The sequence below is a fragment of the Panthera uncia genome (genome assembly GCF_023721935.1).
Source record: "Panthera uncia isolate 11264 chromosome A1 unlocalized genomic scaffold, Puncia_PCG_1.0 HiC_scaffold_16, whole genome shotgun sequence".
NCBI lineage: Eukaryota > Metazoa > Chordata > Mammalia > Carnivora > Felidae > Panthera > Panthera uncia.
Genome location: NW_026057576.1, coordinates 32,092,203 through 32,111,360, shown reverse-complemented (window position 1 = coordinate 32,111,360; position 19,158 = coordinate 32,092,203). Strand labels below are relative to the sequence as shown.

The 19,158-nt window shown below is 34.6% G+C and overlaps 1 pseudogene; it reads right to left on the bottom strand.

Moving 5' to 3' along the window:
* Nucleotides 1–1,099: 1,099 nt before the first annotated feature.
* Nucleotides 1,100–2,765, bottom strand: LOC125934183 (nuclear ubiquitous casein and cyclin-dependent kinase substrate 1-like; annotated as a pseudogene).
* Between the last annotated feature and the right edge of the window lie 16,393 nt (nt 2,766–19,158).

The window sequence follows — 19,158 nt, the reverse complement described above, 5'->3', positions numbered from 1 at the left end:
AGTGGTTTAACATATCACTGTAGCTACTTGGGAATGACAATATGAATTGTTTCTTTTCTTTGTTTCAGATTGCTATTTAAACTCTCTTCAATATCTGAAAATAACCTAGTCATAGCCCTTACCAAATCTATCATCATATGAATTGACGAAATTCAATTCATCCAGATCTACCATTCTTGACTAGGAACATTTTTTTTCTTTTTGCAATTTTTCAATGGATGAATTGTTGTATGTGAATTGGTCATACTATAACCCTGATATTCTCTTGTTTTTCATCCTTCCACAACAAGGCAACTTTTCTCCATCTACAGTGATTATAGTAATGCTCTTTTAATTGGATTGAGGAATTCTTTACATAAAAAAAAAAATAGTCCTCATTCCTAGCAATCATCTTCAGAAACCTTTAGGGTATTATGTCATAAGACTGTCTTGTATATAAAATCATTTAGTTTTATCAATATGTTTTTGCTGTTAAGTTTCACATTGATTGGTACTTTATTTGCTTAAAACCTAAACATTGTCAGTTGAAAAGAAATCCACTCTGGTGTCTAGATCTTGCCATTTAAATTCTAGGTTTGCTTTTTGTTTTTTGGGTTTTTTTATGTATGTATTTATTTATTTTTGATACTTGGTAAAATTGTATCCAAGAAGCAGAATACACACACACACACACACACACACACACATATATATATTTAAAAACAGAGGCTTGCCTGGGTGGTACAGTCAGTTAAGCATCCAACTTTGGATCAGGTCATGATCTCATGGTTCATGGGTTTGAGCCCCGCATCGGGCTTTGTGCTGACAGCTCAGAGCCTGGAGCCTGCTTTGGATTCTGTGTCTCCCTTTCTCTTTCTGCCCTTCCCTGCTCGTGCTCTGTCTCCTCAGTCTCTCAGAAATTAAAAAAAATAAATAAAAAAAAAGTAAAAACAGGAACCATTAGACAATGAAATAGGAAACTAAGAGTGATTTAAGTTTTGGTGGCCCTTGACTATTTTTTTTTTTTTTTAATTTCCTTAAAGACTGTATCAAGATAAAAGGATAGTTTTGGGCAGCTCTGGTTCTGGGTCTCTTGGGGCTAACAAGTGATGAAATTAAAAACAAAGCAAAACAAAAACACTCTCAAACAGGTCAGATAACACCATTCCCTGCCCTGCCCCCAAGATAAAAAAATATGAATACTTTTAGTAATAATTCAGAATTCATCTTTATCTCCTACCTGCTTCATCAGTGGAAGTTTTTTGTTTTTTGTTTTTTTTTTTAGACATTTATGCTGTGTATATAGGTATAAACATGTATTAGATGACAAGTGTTATTTTTAAGTCCAGGTAGAGAAAGAAGCAATCATTTTTAACTAAAACACTTCTACATTTTTTGATTATTGTTCAACTTGCTACCATTTAGAAAAAAAGCAAAATTTCCATAGTGTTCATTTCAAATCTTACTGCTTTACAACTGTGGTATACCTTCCACTAAAAATAAAAATATGAAGCAGTCAATCCAGTGATTCCTTAGACATGGTTTCCATTGGGAAGAGATGGGAAGGACGTGATGGCAAAGAGAGGACCAATAGATAAAAGGTAAGTTAAACATACAAGAGTTTTCTTTAAAGAAAAGAAAGAAAAAGAAAATGTTAGTTTCAAGAAAAAGGAAAAACATTGAAAGCCCATGTGTCAAGCTATAACCAAAACCATGTTCTATCTTAAGTAGGTTTTGTTTTTTTCCCCCTTTTTCTTTTTTCTCTTTTTTTTCAGATAAAATCTCTCCCCAAACCATCATCACTTTTTTAATGCTGCCCACACTGTGCTTCATCTTCAGATCCTTCATCTCCAAATTTCTCAGGTGGAGGGCTTGCAGAAGGTTTCTTTTCTGGAGAGCTTTCTGGTTCCTCCTCTTTGGGAGAAGGAGTCTTTTCCTTTGATGCCCTGGAAGCTGTTGGAGAGAGCCTTCTTCCCTTTGCCTTTCTTTCACGGGGATTGGTATCACTGCAGCCTTTAGCCTGAGTTTGGGAATTTGCTTTACTTTTCTCTCAGGTTTGGACTTTTTAGTCATCTTTTTTTTTCTTTTCTATTTTTAAATAACTTTAAAGTCTATTTATTCATTTTGAGAGAGAGAGAGAGAGAGAGAGAGAGAGAACACGAGCAAGGGAGGGGCAGAGAGAGAGAGGGAGGGAGAGAATCCCGAGCAGACTCCTCCATGCTGCCAGCACAGAGTTCAACACAGAGCTCAATCCAACCAACTGTGAGATCATGACCTGAGTCAAAATCAAGATTCAGGCCCATAACCAACTGATCCACCCAGGCACCCCTGTTTTTATTTTTTGAACTGCCATAGTCACTTTCATTATTGTCTTCTATTAGGAAATCATCTCAGCCAGAATCTTTCTCATGGAATGGTGCCTCATCCTCCACTTCTTGTTCTTCTCCACTGCCCACATCTTCTATGAGCCTCTCTCTGTGTTTGGAAGCTACTTTAGAGCCCGCCTGCCATTGCTGGAACACACTTTTGTGACCTTCTTTTGCATCTTCACACTGTCCTCTGCTGAGTGAGAATCATCCTTCTTGGTCTCCACATCTTTTTCTTCTGAGTTCTCACCATCTTCTTATGAATTCATTCAAGATCGCCTCTTAATTTTAACTTCTCAGGAAGATGATTGAATTTTCTTAGCTGGAGTGTCTAAATCTCTTCCATAATCTTCATCAGCATCGTCAGATTCCTGAAACTGAATAATCAATGACCTTTCTATTTCTGACAGGCTGAAACATGTTTGTTGTCAAAACAGGACCCAGTATAGAAGCCGAAGAGCAGGACCCCTCTTCCCAACTTTGGTCAATGGTGCCATTGATGTGGAACCTGGAGCTGCTGGCTTCTCAAACTCCACTGTTTCTTGGTTCAGTGCCCCTTAATCAGACAGGCCCCCCTTCTCCCCCATCTCTTCCTTCTTATTTTTTTATTAATTTGTCTTTTGGGGCTTCCTAGGAACTTACCTATTTAAATAAAGGCCACATTGATACAGTAACCCAAGTCCTTTTGTACCCAGTGGAGTCAGTTTTCCTAACCTAGCATACTGCAAGTGCTGGTCTAATCTAACGTGGATAAACATGTTATTGAAGAAGGTTTTCAGCAATATTTCATCAAATAAACTTAGATTGACATTCAGATTTTCCCAGTATAAACCTGTTGATGGTGTGATTAGGGCTTGACAAAGATCATAACTTTGTAAAATTATGAAACTGATCACTGATATCCATGTGAAGTCCTCTTTCAAACAGTTGGTGTAAGTTGCAAAGTTTTAAAAACTGAGCATGGTAGAAAATATGTAATACTGAACTATTCTCACCCTTTGGGGTTGTGTCACAGTCCTAGAAGTCTGAAGAAGTCCACGTTTTATCATGAACAGAGGAGATAATTCTATCAATGGCCAGACTAGAATATTACTTGAATCCTAAAATACAGTATTATCATATCTGCCTACAGTCAACTCTAAAAATACTTGTTAGAGTAGATAGCTGTGTTTCTATCAAACCTCCAAGATAAAGTTACATGGTTATTTTTTGTGTCAAATTGTCAATACCTGCTTTCGTGGAAGAATTTAATAGGAGATTTGTTTTTACTGTAATAAAACACCTGGTGTCTCAGTTGTGAGGAAAAGGAAATATGTCCTAACCTACCTTTAATTATGTGAGATTATTTATATTATTGATATCTACCAAAAGAACTCGACAATAATGAATAATCAAATTGGATCTGGTAAGTTAGCAAGAAAGAGCACCAAAATATTAATACTGCATATGGCTGGATAGTATGGAAAGACTTCCTCTGTTTAAGTTTAAAAGAATGTACTAAACTTTAAAGGAATTATATTATATCCAAATTCAATAGACTACTGGATGCTTAAAAAGTTCTATAGCCCTCTCATCTGACCAACAGTGTATCATACCATAGCTAAAGCCATAATTTTGAGGAAAGTATTCAGACATTCTCAGTTACCATTTATTTGAAGCAATAATGGTAATTTCAAAGAGAATATATTCTTTCATGCAGTATTTCAGCTTAGGTGAAAACCCAGAAATTACATCACTTATATTTCCAGCACATCTTTGATCCTGGCTCCTAAAATGACACTGTTTCACTGATAAAAATGTAATGTAATATATATGATTTTACTTAGGCATACCTTATTAAACATATCTTTATTTATTATCAGAAAGAAAACATTACAGAATCATATTACATTACTGTAAGGACTTTATTACCAGATTTAAGGATGTCAATATAATGTAATAAAATTACTTTAAAATGATGAAAGGAATAAAACATTCTGCTAGAAAGCTCATAAAGAGCATAGGATGGAAACATGAGATAAATACTGTATACAATAATTTAATAAATGTTACATTTAATGTTATTAGTGGTAGATTCCAGTCATGCCATATTTTATTTAAAAGTTTACATGCCAAGATAACAAAAAGATGCCCAAGGATTGCTCAAATTCTATCATTTAATGTATGTATGCAGTAATATATGAAGGGAAAAGGAGTGTTATATATTCTCTCTACTATCTCTTATTATTTTATGGTACAAGTTTAGTATACTGCAGATATATCTGTGAGTATAAATCAATATTAGAAACAAAAGCCATATGACTATCACTTTTTTTCAATGGAGAAACAAAATGGATAATTGTTCCATTTGCTACATTTTATTAATTCTAAGATACATTTAATCATATAATGCTCCTTTCAATAATTTACTACTATGTATGAGAAGAATAATGCAAATTAAACTATAACCCAATTCTTTCTTTTTCCTCGTGAATCCTTATGACAATCTTGTTATTTTATGACAATCTTTCCTGTTACAATCCCAAGTCGTAGGTATCAGGCCTATGCCTCCCTTTCATGCTGGGGAGAAACCAATATTCCTCAAACCATTAATACTGAGATTTCAATATAGAACTGGACCGGTGTTGGGTCTACCTCCAGGGAAGATGGCAGAGTTGAGGGATTCTAAGCTTACCTCAACATATAGATACACCTAGATAACACACAATCAGTATAAATAACCCAGAAAATAACCCACCCAAAGACTGGCAGAACAGACACTCCACAGCCAAATAGAGAGGCCACATTGAAAACAGTAGGAAAGGCAGAGACGTCGGGAACCAAACTGAACCAGGAGGGAGGATCACTGCAAACAGGACAGAAAGGAGCACACTTCATATCAGGCACCACGGGCATGGGGAACCCACACTGGAAAGAAAAATTGTCATAACATTTGGCTTTGAAAACCAGAAGGCTCTAATTTTGTGAGTTCATACAGTTAGCGGGGCTTAACACCTAGAAATATAAAAATCAGCAGGCCTGGCTCTGGGAGAGCCAGAGGGCCATAGGAAACTGAGTACCCACCCTTAAAAAGATAGCATATCAAATAACTCCACTGTGAGACAGCATAGTAACAGCAGTTTGAAAAATGCCTGGGGTATATGGCAAAGAGATTTATTTGCTAATGTCAGAACATTTGCAAGAGAGGCAGGGATCTTTAGATTTCTCCAAAACAAAAGAGCCATTTCCCTCTTCCAGCCCCCAGCCTAGATACAACACTGGAACTAGTGTGAATACTCTCCATCCTGCTTGCTAATAGTGTCCCCTGCCCATACATTTTCTTGACAACCCACCATCTCAGGAGTTCTCCAAAGTAACTCCAGGTCTCCTCCAATAGCAGACCTTTGCAAACATTAACATCATATGACCTGACCCTGTGCTTTCCTGCAGTGTTGCTCAATACAACACATCTCTGGCAGGAGTCCATGCAAAGCAACACCACGAGCTTGGCATTGTGCAAAAAGCAATCACAAAGCCCAGCACCACTGAAAACTGACTCCTGCCTAGAGGAGAGGGGAAGATAACCACACACAGAGCCCAACTATAGTCCCAGCAATGGGGCTATAGTCAAGCCTGACTGTAGGCCCCATCAACCAATGAAAAGGGCACTAAGAGAAAGCATCCTGCAGTTTGGTGTGATCATAGTTCTGTCAAATGCCTGCTCTGATCCAACTCAAGTCCAAACCAGCCCCAGACTGTCTCACTAAAAATACAAGGCCACCTTGAGCTTGAGTAATATCAGACAAAACCTGCCCACAACAGGCAAAGAGAGCCATGGCAGATGACTGGACTGAGGCAAGCAAAACTCAGCCACAACAACAGGGCACACATAACACACATAGGAGACATCCCTGAAGCATCATGTTCTGGTGAACTGGGGACACTGGACTACAGAGTACCATAGGACCTTGTCTTCATTAGGCCACTACTTTCAAGAGAAGGAGAAGTAGCTGACTTTCCTAACAGAGACAAAGAGTTAGACAGTATGAGACACAGGAGGATGTCCCAAATGAAAGAACAGGACAAAATCACAGCAAGAGAACTAGGTGAAACACAGACAAGTAATACCCTGATAGAAAAGTTAAAGTAATGCTCACAAAAATACTCACCAGACTTGAGAAAAGAGTGGAGGATCTAGTGAGACCCTCAACAAAGGGATAGAGAACATAAAAAAGAACAAATATGAGATGAATAACTCAATAAGTGAAATTAACAATACACTAGTTGGGGGGGCGGTGCGCCTGGGTGGTTCAGTTGGCTAAGCGACCAACTTCAACTCAGGTCATGATCTTACAGTTCGTGGGTTCAAGCCCTGCATTGGGCTCTGTGTTGACAGCTCAGAACCTGGAACCTGCTTCAGATTCTGTGTCTCCCTCTCTCTCTGCCTGTGCCTCACTCCTGCTGTGTTTCTCTCTCTCTTTCAAAATTAAATAAACATTAAAAAAATAAAAAAAAAATACACTAGAGGGAATAAATAGTAGACTAGAGGAAGTAGAAGAACTAATCAGCAACCTGGAGGACAGAGTAATGGAAAGCAATCAAGCAATGAACAATATAAAGAAAAAAGAATAATAAAATATGAGAATAGATTAAGGGAATTCAATGACACCATCAAGTGTAATAACATTTGCAGAAGGAGAAGAGATAAAAGGGAACGGATTATTTATTTGAAGAAATAATAGCTGACAACTTTCTAAATCTGGGAGAGGCAGGGGAGAAATCCAAGTCTAGGAGGCAAAGAGATACTCCAACAAAATCAATCCAAGGAGGTCCACCCCAAGATATATAGTAATTAAAATGGCATGAAGTACTGATAAAGAGAGAATTTTAAGAGAAGCAAAAGAAAACAGTTACATGCAAGGTAAACGTTGTAAGACTATTAGCTGATTTTTCTGCAGAAACTTTGCAGGCTGAGAATGCCATGATATATTCAAAGTGCTGAAATAAAACAAACAAACAAAAACAACAAAGAACAAAAAAACCTGCAGACAAGACTATCCAGAGAGGCTATCATTCAGAATACAAAGAGAGATAAACAGTTTTCCAGATAAAAGTTAAAGGAATCCAGCATTGCTGGGTGGCTCATTCTGTTAAGCACCTGACTCTTGATTTCATCTCACGTCATGATCTTGCATTTTTATGAGTTCAAGCCCTGCATTTGTTTCTGCACTGGTAACATGGAGCCTTCTTGGGATTCTCTCTCTCTCCCTCTTTCTCTTCCCCTCTCCTATCCACACTGTCTCTCTCTCAAAATAAATAAACTTTAAACAAAAGTTAAAGAAATCCATCACCACTAAATAAGCCATACAAGAAATGTTAAAGGGGACTCTTTGAATGGAAAGGAAAGACCATAAGTAAGAGTAAGAAAAGCAGGAAGCACAGAAACAGTAATATTAGTCAAGGGATTCACAAAATAAAAAGAAGTAGGACACCATATACCTAAAAAATGTGTGTGGGGGTGAGGGGGGGGGTGAGGGAGTAAGAATTTAGTGCTTTTTAGAATGGGTTCAAACTTAAGGGACCATCAATTTAATATAGACTGCTATATGCATATGATGTTATATATAAATAGTAACCACAAATAAAAATGTGAAAGAAGGGAGTGAGAGAAAAAAGGAAGAGAGAAGTACAAAAACAACTGTAAAACAAATTTAAAAATGACAATAAGTACATATCTACCCATAATTACTTTGAATATAAATGGACTAAATTTTCCAATCAAAACGCATAGGGCAAAGGAATGGATAAGAAAGCAAGACCTATCTATACGCTGCCTACGAGGGACTCATTTCAGACCTAAAGACGCATGCAGATTGAGAATGAAGGTCTAGAAATACATTTACCAAGCAAATTTAAGTGAAAACAAAGGTAGGGTGGCAATACTTTTATAAGATAAAATAGACATTAAATACTCTAACAAGAGACAAAAAAGGACCCTATAATATCTTAAAGGGAATAATCCAACAAGAATATATAACAATTGTAAATATTTATACATACGACATAGGAGCAGACAAATGCATAAAGCAGCTATTAGCAAACATAAAGGAAGTAAACAATAGTAATACAATAATAGTAGAGGACCTTAACACTGCACTTACATCAATAGATACATAATCCAAACAGAAAACCAACAAGGAAACTGTGGCTTTGAATGACACAATGGACTTAATGGATCTAACAGATATATTCAGGATATTCTATTTCCAAACAATGGAATACATATTCTTTTTCAAGTGCACATGGAACATTCTCCAGAACAGATCCCATGTTAGGTCACAAAACAAGTCTCAACAAATGCACAAAGATGGAAGTCATACCATGCATCTTTTCCCACCACAATACCATGAAACTAGAAATCAACCACAAGAAAATCTGAAAAGAACATAAATACATGGAGAGTAGATAACACGCTCCTATATAATGAATAGGTCAACCAAGAAATCAAAGAGGAAATAAAAGAAAAAAAAAACCTGGAGCAAATGAAAATGAAAATACAATTGTCCAAAATGTCTGGGATACAGCAAAAGGTTTCCTAAGAGGGAAGTTTATAGCAATACAGGCTTAACTCAAGAAGCAAGAAAAATCTCAAACAACCTAAATTTATGCCTACCAGAGCTGGAAAAACAAGAACTAAACACCACCAAACCATTAAAAAGAAGTAAATAATAAAGAGTAGAACAGAAATAAGTGAAATAGAAACTTAAACAATAGAAAAAAAATCAATGAAAACAGGAACTAATTTTTTTTAACTTTAATGTTTATTTATTTTTGAGAGACAGAGAGAGAGAGAGCACACAAATGGGGAGAGGCAGAGAGAGAGGAAGACACAGAATCTAAATCAGGTTCCAGACTCCAAGCTGTCTGCACAGAGCCTGATGTGGGACTTGAACTAACAAACTGCAAGATTATGACCTGAGCTGAAGTCAGATGCTTTACTGACTGAGCCACTCAGGTGCCCCAGGAACTAGTTCTTTGAAAAGATTAACAAAATTGATAAGCCTTTAGCCAGATTCATAAAAAAGAGATAGAAAGAAACAGAAAGAGAGATGAGACCGAGACAGAGAGAGAGAGGACTCAAATAAAATTCAGAACTGAAAGAGGAGAAATAACCATTAATAGCAGAGAAAACAAAGGATTTAAGAGAATATTATAAAAAAATTAAATGCCAACAAATTGGACAACCTAGCATATATGGATAAATTTTTGGAAACATAAAATCTCCCAAAGCTGAATCAGGAAGAAATAGGTCATTTGAACAGATTATCAGCAATGAAATGAAATCAGTATTCAAAAAACTCTCAAGGAACAAAAATCCAAGACCAGATGGCTTCACAGGTGAATTCTACCGAACATTTAAAGAAGACATAATACTTGTCCTTCTCAAAGCTGTCCTTTTATTTCAACAAACAGAAGAAGAAGGAAAACTTTCCAATTCATCCTGTGAGGCCAGCATTACCTGGATATCAAAATCCACTGAAGAAACTACCAAAAAGAACGACAGGCCCATATCTCTAAAAAAAACATAAATGCAAAAACCCTCAACAAAATATTAGTAACCTGATTCCAATAATACATTTAAAAAATCATTCACTACAATCAAGTGGGATTTATTCCTGAGTTAGAAGAATGGCTCAATATTTGCAAATTAATCAGTGTTATATATCATATCAACAAGTGAAAGAATAAAACCATCTGATCATTTCAATAGATGCAGGCAAAGCATTTGACAACACCCATTCATGATGAAAACCCTCAACAACATAGGTTGAGAGGGAACATATCTCAACATAATAGTGGCCATGTATGAAACACCCACAGTTAACATACGCAATGGAGAAAAACTGAGAGCTTTTCCCGTAAGGTCAGGAACAAGACAAGGATGTCCACCCTCACCACTTTTATTTAACATAGAACTGGAAGTCCCAGTCACAGCAATCACACAAGAAAAAGGAATACAAGGCATCCAAATTGGTTAAGTAAGAAGTAAAAGTTTCACTATTTGCATATGATATGCTATGTAGAAAAGCCTAACAATGCTATCAAAAAAGTACAAGAACTGATAAATGAATTCAGTAAAGTCACAGGATACAAAATCAATGTAGAGAAAGTTATTACATTTTTTATACACTAATAATGAAGCTAATAATGAACTATACACTAATAATGAAAAAGAAATTAAGAAAACAATCCCATTTTCAATTGCACCAATAGCAGTAAAACACCTCAGGATAAATTTAACCAAACAGATGCAAGACTGTACTCTAAAAAATAGAAAATATTGATGAAAGAAATCGAAGATGACACAAATAAATGGAAAAGTATTTCAGGCTCATGGATGGAAAAACAAATATTGTTAAAATACCCATACTACCCAAAGCAGTCTACAGATTTAATGCAATCCCTATCCAAATACCAATAGGATTTTTCACAGAACTAGAACAAACAATCCTAAAACTTGAATGGAACCACAAAAGACCCTGAATAGCCAAATCAATCTTGAAAAAGAATAACAAAACTTGAGGTATCACAATTCTAGACTTCAAGTTATATTATAAAGCTATAATAATCTAAACAGTCTGGTACTGGCACAAAAATAGACATATAGATTAATAGAATAGAATAAAAAAATCCAGAAATAAACCCACAACTATATCCTCAATCTCCAACAAAGGAATCAAGAATATGTAAGGGGAAAAAAGACAGTCCCTTCAACAAATGGTGTGAGGAAAACTTGACAGCTACAGACAAAGAATGAAACCAGACCACTTTCTTACATCATACACAAATAAACTCAAAATGGATTAAGGACCTAAATGTGAGACCTGAAACCATAAAAATCATAGAAGAGAAGACATGCAGTAATATCTCTGACATCACCTGTGGCAACATTTTTCTATATACGTTTCCTAAGGCACGGGAAACAAAAGCAAAAATACACTATTGGAACCATATCAAAATAAAAAAGATTCTGCACAGCAACACAAACAAACAAACAACAACAACAAAAACCCACAATTGAGGAAGCAAAAAGAGAGCCTACTGAATGGGAGAAAATATTTGTAAATGACATATCTGATGAAATATCTATAAGTTATCTATATGTTAGTATCTATAAGGTACAAAGAATTTGTGCAACTCAACACTAAAAACAATCCCGTTTAAAAATGAGCAGAAGACATGGACATTTTGACCAAAGTAGACATCCAGATGGCCAACAGACACGTGAAAAGATGCTCAACATCACTAATCATCACAGAAATGAAATTCAAAAGCACAATGAAATATCACCTAACACCTGTCAGAATGGCTAAAATCTGTAAGATAATAAGCAAGAAGTATTGGCTGGGGAGGAAAAGCCACCTTTGAAAATTCCCACAGCTGGTGGGACTGCAAACTGGTGCACCACTGTAGAAAACAGTAGGAAGGTTCCTCAAAAAGTTAAAAATAGGAGTGCCACATGATCCAGAAATTATACTAGTGGGTATTTTCCAAAAGAAGAGGAAAACACTAATTTGAAAAGATATTTGCATCCCCATGTTCATTGCAGCGATATTTACAATAGCCAAACTATGGAAGCAGTTCAAGTACCCATTAACTGATAAATGAGTAAACACACATATGCAATGGAGTATCACTCAGCCATAGAAAAAAGAATGAAATTTTATCATTTGCAGCAACATGGATGAATGTACAACGTACACTACTAAGTAAAATAAGTCAGAGAAAGAAAAATACCATATAATTTCAGTCATGTGGAATCTAAACAAAAGAAACGAACAAAGGAAAAAAAGAGAGAAACAAAAACAGACTCTGGAAATATAGAGAAAAAAACTGTTGATTACCAGAGGGGTGGTGTGTTGGGGGGTGGGTGAAATTGGTGACGGGTAACTATAGAGTAATCATAAAGAGTACTGAGTATATGTAAAATTGTCGAATTACTATACTGTAGACCTGAAACTTGTATAACACTGTATGTTAATTATACTGAAGTAAAATATAATTAAAACAACAGGGGCAGTCAGTTAAGCGTCTGAACCTTGATTTCAGCTCAGATTATGATCTTACGTTTCTGGAGTTCAAGCCCTACATTGGGCTTCGTGCTAACAGCGTGGTTGCTTGAGATTCTTTCTCCCTCTCTCTCTGTCCCTCTACTTACCCCCTCTCAAAATAAATAAATACACTTTTAAAATAATAAAATAAATATTAGAAAGAAAGAGAAAAAAGAACAGGACCTGTATTGCTGCCACGTCATCTGTTGCTAAATATCTGCTTCTTTCAGGAACATGTCTGTTTCTTTATGCAGCTAAAAACACCACAATCAGAGCTTTTCTTCTACATTCTGACATTCCGCTTGCCAAAATCACTGCATTCTGGCCTAAAATACAATGGGTCAAGGGAAACCCATGTTTCTGATACTGTTCCTGTTTCTGCAAATTTTCACAAATAAATGCTTCTTTAGCAGGGTTCGTGGATGTGTTTTGTAAAATTTTGACTTTGTTTTAGACAGAAATATTACAATCATTGAGTGAGCTACCTTAAATTTAATAGATGTTTTTCATATATATCAATTTAGGGCACATATAAACAAAAATGCATACATGAAAGATACATTAGAGATTGCTAAATATTCCCTCTCATTCATAGCCTAAATCTTGTATATTAATTTTGCAATCACGGTCAACAATTTCATGTTTCCACATAATGCATTACTCTTTGCCCTCAAGAGCATGGTTATCCAGCCTTTATAGATAAGTACTGAATTATTGTCTACAGAATTTTCTTCTAAGCCACTGAAACCCATTTTTCAAATTTAGATGCTGATATTACATAAGTGTGTTTGATTTTACCATATTCATAGTTGTGTTTTTTCTCAAGAAAATTACTTATTGCTGGAATTTAAGCCTCTGTGCACAAAATCACCTGGAAGTTCTACAAATTGATAACTTAAATAATATATAATTTCCCACAGTAGTCTCTCCCTCCCTTAGTCCAAATTTTTCTAGGAATTGATAATTTCTTGTTTCATTTTTTTCCCATGGCCAGTGATTGAAAATTCTTTTGCATATTTCAGAGAAATAAAATAAGATAGCTTCCCTACTTGGGAGTGTCTTCCTTGTTCAAGTCCCATAAAGTATCTGCTTGTTGCTTTCAAGAAAATTTGAAATTGCAGCCACATTCCTTCAACGATGAATATTTGCTTCACTAATGTCTTATTTATGCCCTGTGGTTCTGCTTCTGTGCCTCTGCATACACAATTCCATTTTGTTTTTCAATGCTGAGACATAGTTGGACATTTTAAAAGACATTTAAAATGGTAATCAAACTTGACATGTGTAGTTCCAATAACGCACATGATTCTATTGAAGTAATTACAATATGAATAGCTCAGACCAAGGTCATACATGGCAGGTAATGACAGCTCTGTCATAACTGCTAACAGTCTTAAAGTGATTGTAAGACTATAACAATTGTGACAACAATTGTCAGATGCATCCCACTATAACAAATACTAAAATGTGCAAAAATACATTTCTCAGCATCAATGAAATATTCACGTAGAATCAATGTGATAAGTTTTTGCATATATAGGGTAAAGGTTTTATCCTAGAATACAGATATAATTGCCTCACTTAATAAATTTTTTTCTACTAAGTCATGGTACTTTTTGTTATTGAGAGTATAGTTACTAGTAAGTATTAAATATGTTTTGGAATATATACATTTACATTTCTAAATGTGTCCCAATAAATCTCATGTATATTTTAAAACCTAAAAGTTCTCCCTAAAATATTTAATTAGTAATATAGATATAAGCCAGTGTTTTTGAAATTTTAGAGAAATATCAACTTTTCATAAAACATACTCAAAACTGAAGCTTTTAAAAAATATTTATTAATTTTGAGAAAGAGAGAGAGAGAAAACAGGGGAAGGGCAGAGAGAGACAGGGAGAGATAGTATCCCAAGCAGGCTACATGCTATCAGCACAGAGCCCGACACGGGGCTGGATCTCACAGGCTGTGAGATCACAACCTGAGCCAAACTCAAGAGTTAGACGCTTAACTGATTGAGCCACCCAGGTGTCCCCAAACTGATGCTATTAATGCACTGATAAAAAAACTTTAGAAATACACAGCTTTTAAACATAAGGAGATATATGTCTATACTCATGCAGATATAAGAAGTCTTCATATAATTTTATTAAAACTTTGAAAGTAAAAAATCCCAACAAAAGGAAAATTTTAATTTACAATGTATCATGAGATTTACCTTGAAAATGAGACACTGGAAGGATTCCTATCAAAGGCCTATGAAATTGAAAAAGACATTTACTTATAGATTTACGTACATGGCATCCTGTAAAATGAAAAACAGCAGTCATTATAGTTTTTAGCTATGTGTATAATGATCAAAATTATAAACAGTATTTAATACTAGTGAAAAGACTGAATGGAAAATTTTCTGGCTTCTCTTTCTTATTTTCTTTGTCCTTTGGGCTTTCTTAGTTCCATTAATTGTCCTAATCCTCAGTTCACAGCTATTCTCTTTGACATTCCCTTCATTTTCTTTCTTTCTTGGGTCCCTCCCTTCTTGTCTTCTCTCTTGTCCCCTTAACATCCATCGTTTCTTATATCTACTTTAGAAGAATAACAGAGGCAAGTTGGAAGGAGTTTTTATGGATACTTTGTTCTTTTCAGTGGAAAAGATTTCACATCTCTCTTCTATACATTTGGACTTCTTTCCTAGAGCATAAACCACTATACCTTTCACAGAAGGTAAAAGTAACGAAAGGGTAAGGCAGAGAGTGTATCAGTGATGACAGGAGACAAAGAGGTGAAGATTGGTAATAATATTTATTTAAAGTATATTTTATGGGAATACATTTATAAAAGTGAAGAAATTGTATGGTTCATTATTTTATTTCAAAATCAGCATTTGTATGACTACTATGCAGACCCAAAAGTGAGATATTATCAGCAATCAATATCCCCCGCCAGTACCTTCTCCCATTCTCCCTCCCCTCTATTCACTTCCCAAAGTTACCTCTCAGTTGGACTTATATCACTATGCATTAGTTTTGCCTGTTTTTAAACTTTACAGTAATGGAATCATACAATATGTTTGTATTTGGCTTATTTTGTTTAATATATGTAAGTTCTTCTATTTTGGTGCATGTAGCAGTCATCTGTTCATTGCTATCGAATTATAATATGCAGTTTTAAGATATAACATTATTATCCACACACAATTGCAGAAGCTTTGGGTTGCATCTAGTTTGGGGCCATTATAAATGAATATTCTTGAACATGTCTTTGTCACACACATACACACACACACACACATACACACACGTTTTATATATATCCATTATATTATACAATTATGAATCCAACATCAAAATGGTAAAGAACATATCCATCACCCTCAAAAGTTTCCTTAAACCCTGTTTAATCCATTTTGTCTGCCTCTCCCCACATCTCCCAACCTATCACTTTCCCCAGATAATCTGTAATCTACTTACTGTTACTAAAGATCAATTTGCATTGTATAGAATTTAAGACAAATGAAATTATACAGGATGTACTTTTTTTAAGTTCCTATAAATCTTTTTTCCCCAGTTTTTTTGAGGAATAAATGATATAGATCACTGTATACGTTTAAGGCATAATTTTTGAATTGACACATGTTTTTATTATTATTCCAACTAAAAATATATATAATACATTTTCTAATTATTTCATGTTACTGAATTCAACCTGAATTCCACTGAAGCCAGAAAACATATATTACATAATTTGTTTCTCTGAAATTGGTGGAGACTTTCTTCAGAGCTCATCTTTCATCAATTTTGGTAACATTTCCTTGAGATACTACGAAAAGAATATTTATTATGTTATTGCGTGAACAAAACAAGAAGTTAACAAGGAAACAGCAACTACCATAAAAAAAAGAAAGAAGGAATGAAAGGAAGGAAGGAAGAAAGAAAGAAAGAAAAAAAAGAATGAAAGAAAAAAAGAAAAAAAAAAGAAAAAAACAAACTCTAGAGTTGAAAAATACAATAACTAAACCAAAGAATTCAACTCAACAGAGTTTCAAAAGTAGACTCAACCATGCAGAAGAAAGAATCAGCAACCTGGAGGATGGGATACTGGAAATTACTCAAAGTGAAATAAGTGAGAAATATGTGAGACAGAGAAAAACAAATACTGTATAATCTCACTTATAGGTAGAATTTAAAAAAAACAAACAAAACCACCTTATAGAAAAAGTGATCATACTTGCAGTTACCAGAGGTGGAGGGATGGAAGAGAGGAGGAATTTGAGGAAGGTACAAACTTCCAGTTATAAAATAAATAAGCACCAGGGATTATAATGTGCAACATGAGAACTATAGCTAACACTGCTATAAAGTTGTTTATAGAAACTATAGAAACACTCCTAGAAAGTTGTTAAGAGTTCCCACCACAAGGAAAAAATATTTTTTTTGTATTTATTTGAGAAGATGGGCATTAGCTGAAACTATTGTAGTAATCATTTCATAATACATGTAATTCAAGCCATCATGATTTATGCCTTAGCTTATACAGTGATGTATGTCATTTATTCCTCAAAAAAACTGGGGAAAAAAGATTTACAGGAACTTTAAAAAAAGTACATCCTGTATAAATTTCATTTGTCTTAAATTCTATACAATGCAAATTGATCTTTAGTAACAGTAAGTAGATTACAGATTATCTAGGGAAGGTGATAGGTTGGGGGATGTGGGAAGAGGCAGACAAAACGGATTAAACAGGGTTATAAGGAAACTTTTGAGGGTGATGGATATGTTCTTTACCATTTTGATGTTGGATTCATAATTGTATACAGATATCAAAACATCAAATCATAAACTTTATTTAATTACTGGATGTCAATTACAACTCAATAGAGTTATAAAAATAAAATTTTAGACTATATATGTAGTTTCAACTTGTGGTTTTTTGGTTATATTGCATTTTAATTCTTTATTTTAAAAATGAGAATTAAAATTATGTAGATTTATTCTCTTTGTAATATGTGAGCACACAAGTGATTTTTCCTTAACGTAGGTCACAGAGGGTCTGACAAGTAAAATAAATAACAAAAGAGTATTTGTGTCAGATTAACATTTATGTTAGCAGTTACTTGAAAGTTTAGCATGTTTGTTTAGCTTTTAATTTTTGATTCAAGCATATTTGCATAACATTTACTTAAAAACAACCTAAATGCTTGCAATTGCTTATTAATCATTGTAGTTAAGTCATCTACCTGTATAATTTAGGTTTGTTATTCTGACACCACTGCATAAATTTGCATGGTTGCATAAAATGTCAGTTTTATAGTTGCTCATACACAATTGTTAATGAATTCCTATTATGTGCATATCACTAATACACCTGTGAGGTTTTCTTTATTTTATCCAGAGAGGTTGCGAAGGTCTAGGGTGGTTTGTAGCTCACCGTGAACCAAAATCTATCATAGACTGCTCTCCTCAGATTTCTCTTTGCCAAAGGAACATTCTCCTTGTAATGAATATTGTGAATCAGAGGAGTCTACATGGCTTACATCTGCGTTACTTTTTGCCTATATGAAAGCAATTTAGTAGTTTAAGCCTCAGTTGTTAAGGAGTAATGGCACATTGCCCAATAGCAGCACATATCCAAATGAGTGAAAATGGATATTCTGATGAGTAACAATGCAGTGATTGATGTGAAATACTTTTCTATTTTAAAAGGTCACTAAACTTCAGAACAACATTAATCAGGTATTGGATTTGCAATTAGAGATACTATCACTTTTAAATCCATCAGACATGTGTATGGACAGGCATAATCAATCACTCACTGATTGTTTGCAAAAAAAAAAAAAAAAAAAGTATTTTCATTCCCATCCCATTGAGGTCCTCTAGAAGAAATAGTAATATAATTTTTAAAGCACAATGCAGAAATTTTGATATTTAAACTGAACTCTACTATTATGTGATTCTGTTGGTATTTATTAGAAAAATTTGCTTATAATTATCAATTCAATTTCATATAATTTTCAGATTTTTGAGGTCTACGTCAATGAAGTAGTGTTTCCACTTTATTGAAGTTGTACATTTTTAAGACGAGAGAGAGAATAAAAGTAGGGAACTATGTAGATAAATAAAAGGACCTAGTGAAAGCTAGAGATATTTAATGATAAGATTTTCAAGTAATTTTTTTAGAATTCTTTTAATTAGTGAGCTCTTTAAATTTGACAAGTACTTTTTAAATAGTAATCTTAAATATAGCCATTTTGCTGTTGTTAATTTCTCTTTTCCCTTTGCTTGTCTGAAAACATTAACATTTATTTACTTTACTTTTATATCCATGACGATTTACATACTCACGATTTTAACACATGCTCCTGTTACTAAAATGCCATGAAGTGTGTTTGACTTAATATACTGAATGCTTTAAAGTAACAAAAGAGATTCAATATTCTGCCTGTTTTCATGAGCTAGACCAATAGGTTTAAATGCTGTCAGAATATCATCCAAGAGTCATTCAACTATTATAATTTAATTATTTCAGTAGCAGCCTTTTCATCAGATAATTCCAACCTTGAAAACTGGCAATTTTATGCTGCTAATGTTGTAGTTTCAATCCAGTGTTCTTCTGTTTCTAGAACCACGTACGAATGTGTGTCATAAACTTTGCTCCACATTCTGATGGGGAACCTAGTCATTTGCATGTAGGCACAGCATAAACATGGTCTAAGCGAGAACTAG